Source organism: Salvelinus sp. IW2-2015, linkage group LG18 (genome assembly GCF_002910315.2).
Source record: "Salvelinus sp. IW2-2015 linkage group LG18, ASM291031v2, whole genome shotgun sequence".
In the NCBI taxonomy this organism is placed as follows: Eukaryota; Metazoa; Chordata; class Actinopteri; order Salmoniformes; family Salmonidae; genus Salvelinus; species Salvelinus sp. IW2-2015.
In genome coordinates, this window is record NC_036858.1 from 46,207,944 (window position 1) to 46,215,018 (window position 7,075).

The following is a 7,075-nucleotide window of genomic DNA, read 5'->3' on the forward strand; positions in this document are numbered from 1 at the left end:
ACCGTCAAACATGGAGGTGGAAACATTATGCTTTGGGGGTGTTTTTCTGCTAAAGGGACAGGACAACTTCACCGCATCAAAGGGACGATGGACGGGGCCATGTACCGTCAAATCTTGGGTGAAAACCTCCTTCCCTCAGCCAGGGTATTGAAAATGGGTCGTGGATGGGTATTCCAGCATGACAATGACCCAAAACACACGGCCAAGGCAACAAAGGAGTGGCTCAAGAAGAAGCACATTAAGGTCCTGGAGTGGCCTAGCCAGTCTCCAGACCTTAATCCCATAGAAAATCTGTGGAGGGAGCTGAAGGTTCGAGTTGCCAAACGTCAGCCTCGAAACCTTAATGACTTGAAGAAGATCTGCAAAGAGGAGTGGGACAAAATCCCTCCTGAGATGTGTGCAAACCTGGTGGCCAACTACAAGAAACGTCTTACCTCTGTGATTGCCAACAAGGGTTTTGCCACCAAGTACTAAGTCATGTTTTGCAGAGGGGTCAAATACTTATTTCACTCATTAAAATGCAAATCAATTCATAACATTTTTGACATGCGTTTTTCTGGATTTTTTTGTTGATATTCTGTCTCTCACTGTTCAAATAAACCTACCATTAAAATTATAGACTGATCATTTCTTTGTCAGTGGGCAAACGTACAAAATCAGCAGGGGATCAAATACTTTTTTCCCTCACTGTATATATATTTTTTTTTTCATTCATTAGGGGAATAAGGAATAACAGTACTTTACCACATTGTCCAATAGGCGAAATATTCCATTTCAGACTGATTTTCTGATTATTATTATTAATACACACATTAACATTAATGAACATTATTCACATAGGATGTATAATAGAATGTAAAATTCTATCATATTCAAAAATTATTTTTAAAAAAGTAAAAAGTAATGCATGAATGTATTATCAGTTCATTAATCTCTTGAATTGTATAGCCTAACAAATTCAGGAATGATTGACAATAAATAATTTTAATCAAATTAAAATGTTGATGCATAATAATGAGTTAATTACCTGAAAGCATCTCTAAAGCCTAGGCGTTAACAAAATATTCATACAAATATGATTAGGCCTCTCATAGACTAGGCCTTGTAGAAAGAGGGTCAATCAAGTTAGTTCTGCCAAATTAATGTAGCATTGGGAAAAATACATAAATCCAGCCATAGAGTATAACCTTTAATCATAAAAAAAATGTTTGTTTACAAGATGCACAATTAGAAGCATCAATCTAGCATCAATCAAGCGTGACTAAATTCGAGCCCAGTAACTTTGCTCAGAGCAACCTCCTTCGATTGTCTCGTCTGGCTGCCACGAAAAGCCCCCACCTGCTGATCTGCACTAAGTTTGTGCGTGCCACTGGCGATGTACTTTGCTGGACATGCTAACTCTTCTCGGCGGCGCATCATTACTTCAAACGCATTCCGTCGTGGTGTTATCGGTTGGCCTACTACTACTGGTAGTACCGGTAAAATGTAAGTTATGAATCGCAAATCACCATACAGCTGACACACAAAATACTATCAGCTTGCACTGCGTCTTTGCTGATGAATGCACTGATCTTTGGCCAGTCAATTGGTTAAATGACATTGTTGTTTCGTCTCTTAATCGCTTCTAATAGATGCAATAATGATGAAAATTTGGCAATAACCATGAATTCAACTGATTGTTTGTTTATAATGAGGGACGTCCCACGTTTAATCTGGACACATAAATAGTAGCAATTTGCGCTGGCTTCACATGCTGACCAGACCGGACACATCGCGTGCGCGAGCGTTGCAAAGTAAATTTAGAAATCCATGATATTCAATTATTGCACCCACACTGGCGCCAACGAGCATCTAAAATAGAACTCCTTTCTATTTCTGACGCAGATCGCGCTGCAAGTCCTGCCTCTCCCATCTCCTCATTGGTTTATAGAAGCAGGTAACCACGTGCCATCTCCTCATTGGTTTTACCCACTTGGGTGATTGAAAGACGAACTGTTTGCCGGTTGTCGTGGTAATACTATGAAAGTGTAGATGCCAATCACCATATAAGTTCAAAGATGAAAAAGCCTGGAAGGAGGAGAGATGACTAGAAACGATTCGGTTGACCGTTTTATGTGTGAATTAATTGTCGGGGTAGAGGACCTTGTGCGTTTCAGGTAAAATAACAACTCAATGTTTATATTCCTGGACAAATTAGCAAGCAACAGCAAGCTAGCTAAATAGGACAAATTAACTAGCTAGCTAACTAGCTAGCTAAATTGCCATACATGTTTAATGCATTTCGACCTGTCCCCAAATTAATGTCATTGGTTCAGAGTTTGTTTTGATATTTTAACCTGCGTGTCGTGATCGCATGACCCTCCAGCATGTCAATGTCACCAGCCATACTGCTCGTTATGTGAGGGATTTCCTGCAAGACAGGAATGTCAGTTCTGTCATGGCCAGCGAAGAGCCCAGATCTCAATCCCATTGAGCATGTCTGGGACCTGTTGGATCGGAGGGTAAGGGCTAGGGCCATTCCCCCCAGAAATGTCCGTAAACTTGCAGGTGCCTTGGTGGAAGAGTGGGGTAACATCTCACAGCAAGAACTGGCAAATCTGGTGCAGCCCATGAGGAGGAGATGCACTGCAGTACTTAATGCAGCTGATGGCAACACCAGATACTGACTGTTACTTTTGATTTTGACCCCCCCTTTGTTCAGGGACATATCATTCAATTTCTGTTAGTCACATGTCTGTGGAACTTGTTCAGTTTATGTCTCAGTTGTTGAATCTTGTTATGTTCATACAAATATTAACACATGTTAAGTTTGCTGAAGAGAAACGCAGTTGACAGTGAGAGGACGTTTCTTTTTTTGCTGAGTTTATTTTCAGTACCAGTCAAACATTTGGACACACCTACTCATTCCAGGGTTTTGGTTTATTTTTAGTAAAAAAATTGTAAAATAAAGAAAAACCATTGAATGGGTAGGTGTGTCCAATCTTTTGACTGGTACTGTATGCATATACATATGCATTGGATGTGATTGATATTGGAAGATATCATTTTGTCAGTTGTATTTCCAACTGAAAAGTAAAAGGTTCTGACAGTCATTCTAGAGGCAGCCTTTTGTACTCCCTGCTCAAGCACAATAGTTGATTTGAAGCACTTTTCATTATGTGGAATGTTTCCATAAAGCCAATAGAAGTGATAGGTTAGCTCCAAACCAGCTCATCACATAATATATGTAATACATTATCTATGTAGATGACCCAACTCCATTTAATTCCTATTAGGTGTAATATGTTTAGAATGTCAACAAAAGCATTAACTGCTCAAAATGGAAAGAAAACAACAGTTGGTATGAAGCATTATTTTGTTCACCTCAGAAAACAGAGTTCTTTTGACAGCCCTATTGAGTCTCTTTTTTTCTGTATCTGTTGTTGTGTTTTTGTGTATCCTCACATGTGGGTTGCGTGTGTTCTGCTGAAGTTTACAATATGGGGGCAAATGCGTGGGTGGAGGGGAAGGGGAGGGTTCTCTCTGTGGTTGGTATCCAGAGAATAACCCCCACGCAGAGAGAGAGAGAAAGAAAGACAGAAAGAAAGACAGAAAGAAAGACAGAAAGAAAGACAGAAAGAAAGAAAGAAAGAAAGAAAGAAAGAAAGAAAGAAAGAAAGAAAGAAAGAAAGAAAGAAAGAGGGAGGGAGGCAATCACAAGGTAGATTCAGGCTACTGCACATGGAGGACACATTTCCTGTTTTGTGACAAATGTTCTGTTCTGTACCTAACCGTGGTATCAGGCTTTCCATCTGGCACCATGACAAAGAACCCACAACAAGACCAATAACCCCCATCAGGAACTTAAAGTGGGGCTAGTGGTCTTGGTACACACACACACACACACACACACACACACACACACACACACACACACACACACACACACACACACACACACACACACACACACACACACACACACACACACACACACACACACACACACACACACACACACCACACATATATATATATTCGGGCCATGTGGCCAGTTTTAGACATTTGTAGAGTGTCAGACATACAATCAGGGTTACAGTGCCTTCAGAAAGTATCCACACCCCTTGACTTTTTCCACATTTTGTTGTTTTACAGCCGGGAATTTAAAATTGATTAAATAGCTTTTTTTTTCTTCACTGGCTTACCCATAATACCCCATAATGTCAAAGTGTAATTATGTTTTTCCCAATTTTTATAAATGAATAATAGATGAAGAGCTGAAATGTTTTAAGTCAATAAGTATTCAACCCCTTTGTTATGGCAAGCCTAAATAAGTTCAGGCGTAAAAATATGCTTAACAAGTAACATAATAAGTTGCATCAACTCACTCTGTGTGCAATAATAGTGATTAACGTGCTTTTTGAATGATTACCTCATCTATGTACTCCACACATGCAATTATCTGTAAGCTCCCTCAGCCGAGCAGTACATTTCAAACACAGATTCAACCATAAAGCCAAGGGCGGTTTTTGAATGCCTCGCAAATAAGGGTAAATGGATTAAAAAGAATAGCAGATTATGAACATCCCTTTGAGCATCATGAAGTTATTACTTACATTTTGGATGGTGTATCCCAGTCACTACAAAGATGCAGGCATCTTTCCTAACTCAGTTACTGGAGAGGAAGGAAACCGCTCAGGGTGAATTTAAACAGTTACAGAGTTTAATGGCTGTGATAGGAGAAAACTGAGGATGGATCAACAACATTGTAGTCACTCCATGATACTAATCTAATTGACAGAGTGAAAAGAAGGAAGCTTGTACAGAATAAAGACATTCCAAAACATGCATCCTGTTTGCAACAGGGCACTAAAGTAATAAAGTACACTTTTTATCCTGAATACAAAGTGTTGTGTTTGGGGCAAATCCAATACAACACATTACTGAGTACCACTCTCCATATTTTCAAGACTAGTGGTAGCTGCATCATGGTATGGGTATGCTTGTAATCATTAAGGACTGGGGAGTTTTTCCAGGATAAAAAATAAACGGATGGAGCTAAGCACAGCCAAAATCCTAGAGGAAAACCTGGTTCAGTCTGCTTTCCACCAGACACTGGGAGATTAATTCACCATTCAGTATGACAATAACCCAAGAAGAGAGTGAATGTTCTTGAGTGGCCGAGTTACAGTTTTGACTTAAATCTACTTTAAAATCTATGGCAAGATCTGAAAATGGTTGTCTAGCAATGATCAACAACCAATTTCACAGAGCTTGAAGAATTCTCAAAAATATTATGGGCAAGTGTTGCACAATCCAGGTGTGGAAAGCTCTTAGTGTCACAGGTCAGGTTTTCTCCCAGGAGTGTAATACCTGAGATTGCATCTGGAGAGCACCCTTGGGTTACTTCTAGTATCGAGGTGGCCCTGATTGGGCTTATTGGGATCACCTGCTGGATGACTATTTAGGTTCCTCTGTGGACTGGGCCAGTTGCTCAGGTCTCATGTTTTGTTCAGTGTTCTCGTGGGCCCTTGCTTTGTTGTTTTGCTATGAAGACCTTAAGTAAATATTCTGGATTTACCCTTACCTCTGCCTGCTGTGTTTCTCTGGGTCCGAGTTCGTACGAGCACTAATGTCACACTTAAAGACTTGCAGCTGTAATCTCTGCCAAAGGTGCTTCTACAAAGTATTGACACAGGGTTGTGATTGTGAATACTTCTGTAAATTAGATATTTCTGTATTTAATTTTCAATAAATTAGCAAAAATGTCTAAAAACATATTTTCACTTTGTCATTATGGGGTATGGTGTGTAAATGGGTGAGGGGGAAAAAACGAATCAACCTTTTACTGCAGTGGACTAAATCAGGGTCACACAGTGTTTCTTGGTAGTCAAACAAATCTACTTGAAACAAAAGTATACACCACACACATGGTTATGGGCTTAAAAAAAAAGAAGACACCTGTACCATGTCAGATATAAAGTTGAAATGTATTCAATTTTGAGTTTGCGTCCCAATATTACACTTTATATTCATCACATAAGACTGAAATATAACAAAACCGTTTGGCATAGAAACACTGGATTTCTGGAATAAATTTTTTCTTCATGTTAATTAATTAATAATTATGAAATTAAGACAACTATTAAAGCAATTCAGCCTTGAGGCCACTATCGGGCGATTTGGTCATTTTACTCCAGGAAAATGCTACCCAATTTTGAATTCAGGCTGTAACACAACAAAATGTGGAATAAGTCAAGGGGTATGAATAGTTTCTGAAGGCACTGTAGCTGTGTTTGAACAGTACATTGTGTAACCACTGTTAGCTTTGTCTTCAGAGTTGAGACTACTGTACTTGGAGGATAGGTTGTGGGGATGTCGTCTGTGTGAGGACTTCCCCTCTGTGTTAACACCCAGGTGTGTTCTCTTCTGTGGTCTGGCATCGTGTCAAAGCAGATTGGGGACAAACCTTGACATAGTAGAAACATCTGTGTGATCTTTCTGGTTAACACATCTTAGCAGTAACATTGGACTGTCAATCGTACAGTTAGGGTGTACAACTTAAACAATACATCTGAAGTACATAATTTGCTTCTAACAATACCAAAAATTAGAACAGGTCATGGAAGAAATAGTTTTAGTTACTTAGCTCCGTGGTTCTGGAATTCTCTCCTGAATATTTTAAAATTTGATGATCTAGTTTCGTTGGTGGAGTTTAAACACTTGATCGATGTAATATCATAGAAGAGTGTAATTGTCTTTAGGAGAGCTGTTTTTAGTCAAGACTTCTGTGTTTTAAAAGTAATATGTAATTGTTGTACAGTATGTGTGTTTGTAGTTTTGTTTAATGTTGTGTTAGTAAGTTGATTTGTCTGAAACGTTGTTCCACCTGCTGCTATTGGACCAGGTCTCTCTTGGAAAAGAGATGTTATCTCAATGAGAAAAACCTGTATTAATAAAGGTTAAATAAATAAATAACATCTGAGTGTCACATTACATGAACTTTACAGTATCTTGGTTAGTTAGCTTATGTCATCAAAGTTAGTATATTTTGCCCTTCAGTCTAGAAATCAGAATATGAATGGTAACAGTGTGT